The 2,500-nt window shown below is 55.3% G+C and overlaps 1 non-coding gene across 1 annotated transcript in view; it reads left to right on the plus strand.

Annotated features, from left to right (window-relative positions):
* Nucleotides 1–2,132: 2,132 nt before the first annotated feature.
* The window catches only part of LOC144423658 (small subunit ribosomal RNA), a 1,810-nt gene continuing 1,442 nt past the window's right edge, over nucleotides 2,133–2,500 (plus strand). The window contains exon 1 of the ribosomal RNA XR_013476123.1: nucleotides 2,133–2,500. This exon is cut by the window's right edge and continues 1,442 nt beyond it. This is a non-coding gene — a ribosomal RNA (small subunit ribosomal RNA).

A 2,500-nucleotide genomic window follows, 5' to 3' on the forward strand; every position in this document is an offset into this window, starting at 1 on the left:
ATCGGCGTCGAAAGAAGCCGAGCCGAAAAAAGTTAAAGTACGAACGTGCAAGCATACTAACCTAACCCTAGGTAAGGCATGTCAGAGCGAAAGACAGTAATTTCGAATGAGCCAAGAAAGAGCGGTGCGGGGCCGGTCGGAGCGCACCCTTTTCTCGGTGGCTGGCGGGCGAGAGAGTGCTGCGTCGCCGGCATCGGCGTCGAAAGAAGCCGAGCCGAAAAAAGTTAAAGTACAAACGTGCAAGCATACTAACCTAACCCTAGGTAAGGCATGTCAGAGCGAAAGACAGTAATTTCGAATGAGCCAAGAAAGAGCGGTGCGGGGCCGGTCGGAGCGCACCCTTTTCTCGGTGGCTGGCGGGCGAGAGAGTGCTGCGTCGCCGGCATCGGCGTCGAAAGAAGCCGAGCCGAAAAAAGTTAAAGTACAAACGTGCAAGCATACTAACCTAACCCTAGGTAAGGCATGTCAGAGCGAAAGACAGTAATTTCGAATGAGCCAAGAAAGAGCGGTGCGGGGCCGGTCGGAGCGCACCCTTTTCTCGGTGACTGGCGGGCGAGAGAGTGCTGCGTCGCCGGCATCGGCGTCGAAAGAAGCCGAGCCAAAAAAAGTTAAAGTACAAACGTGCAAGCATACTAACCTAACCCTAGGTAAGGCATGTCAGAGCGAAAGACAGTAAACTCGAATGAGCCAAGAAAGAGCGGTGCGGGGCCGGTCGGAGCGCACCCTTTTCTCGGTGGCTGGCGGGCGAGAGAGTGCTGCGTCGCCGGCATCGGCGTCGAAAGAAGCCGAGCCGAAAAAAGTTAAAGTACAAACGTGCAAGCATACTAACCTAGCCCTAGGTAAGGCATGTCAGAGCGAAAGACAGTAATTTCGAATGAGCCAAGAAAGAGCGGTGCGGGGCCGGTCGGAGCGCACCCTTTTCTCGGTGGCTGGCGGGCGAGAGAGTGCTGCGTCGCCGGCATCGGCGTCGAAAGAAGCCGAGCCGAAAAAAGTTAAAGTACAAACGTGCAAGCATACTAACCTAACCCTAGGTAAGGCATGTCAGAGCGAAAGACAGTAAACTCGAATGAGCCAAGAAAGAGCGGTGCGGGGCCGGTCGGAGCGCACCCTTTTCTCGGTGGCTGGCGGGCGAGAGAGTGCTGCGTCGCCGGCATCGGCGTCGAAAGAAGCCGAGCCGAAAAAAGTTAAAGTACAAACGTGCAAGCATACTAACCTAACCCTAGGTAAGGCATGTCAGAGCGAAAGACAGTAATTTCGAATGAGCCAAGAAAGAGCGGTGCGGGGCCGGTCGGAGCGCACCCTTTTCTCGGTGGCTGGCGGGCGAGAGAGTGCTGCGTCGCCGGCATCGGCGTCGAAAGAAGCCGAGCCAAAAAAAGTTAAAGTACAAACGTGCAAGCATACTAACCTAACCCTAGGTAAGGCATGTCAGAGCGAAAGACAGTAAACTCGAATGAGCCATGAAAGAGCGGTGCGGGGCCGGTCGGAGCGCACCCTTTTCTCGGTGGCTGGCGGGCGAGAGAGTGCTGCGTCGCCGGCATCGGCGTCGAAAGAAGCCGAGCCGAAAAAAGTTAAAGTACAAACGTGCAAGCATACTAACCTAACCCTAGGTAAGGCATGTCAGAGCGAAAGACAGTAATTTCGAATGAGCCAAGAAAGAGCGGTGCGGGGCCGGTCGGAGCGCACCCTTTTCTCGGTGGCTGGCGGGCGAGAGAGTGCTGCGTCGCCGGCATCGGCGTCAAAAGAAGCTGAGCCGAAAAAAGTTAAAGTACAAACGCGATGCTAATGAGCGAGCCGTTGTCTCGACTAATATGTAGGGGGCGTTCGATCGAGCGTCTGGCTTGAGCGCTTGTCGGCCTAGCAGAACGGTCGCATTGTTATGCCCGGGTTTTAGGCACCGCTGCAGGCGGCCGGCAGAGCTCTTGTTTGTGCGAAACTGAATGGATCGAGCCCGAGAGAGGGCGAGCAAAGAAAAAACGCAAATCGCTCCGCCTGGCACTGCCGGCGAGAGCGTGGACGTCGCGGCCAGCGACTGTCGAAGCTGAGTACGGCCGCAGGCGATCGCCTCGGTCTTAAACGAATGCGACGAGCACGCGCCGGGCGGCCCAGCAAGGGCCGAGCGCAGCTGTCGCAGCTATCTGGTTGATCCTGCCAGTAGTGATATGCTTGTCTCAAAGATTAAGCCATGCAGGTGCAAGTACGAGTTCTCGTAAAGCGAAACTGCGAATGGCTCATTAAATCAGTCTTGGTTTATTTGGTCTCGTAAGCGAAGTGGATAACTGTGGTAATTCTAGAGCTAATACATGCATTAAGCGCCGACTTCGGGAGGCGCGCTTTTATCAGATCAAAACCGACCGGGTTCGTCCTGTGACGTTTGATGACTCTGGATAACCACGCGGATCGTACGGTCTCTGCACCGACGACGTATCATTCAAGTGTCTGCCCTATCAACTGTCGAAGGTACGCTACGTGCCTACCTTTGTGATAACGGGTAACGGGGAAT

Source organism: Styela clava, chromosome 5 (assembly GCF_964204865.1).
Source record: "Styela clava chromosome 5, kaStyClav1.hap1.2, whole genome shotgun sequence".
Lineage (NCBI taxonomy): Eukaryota > Metazoa > Chordata > Ascidiacea > Stolidobranchia > Styelidae > Styela > Styela clava.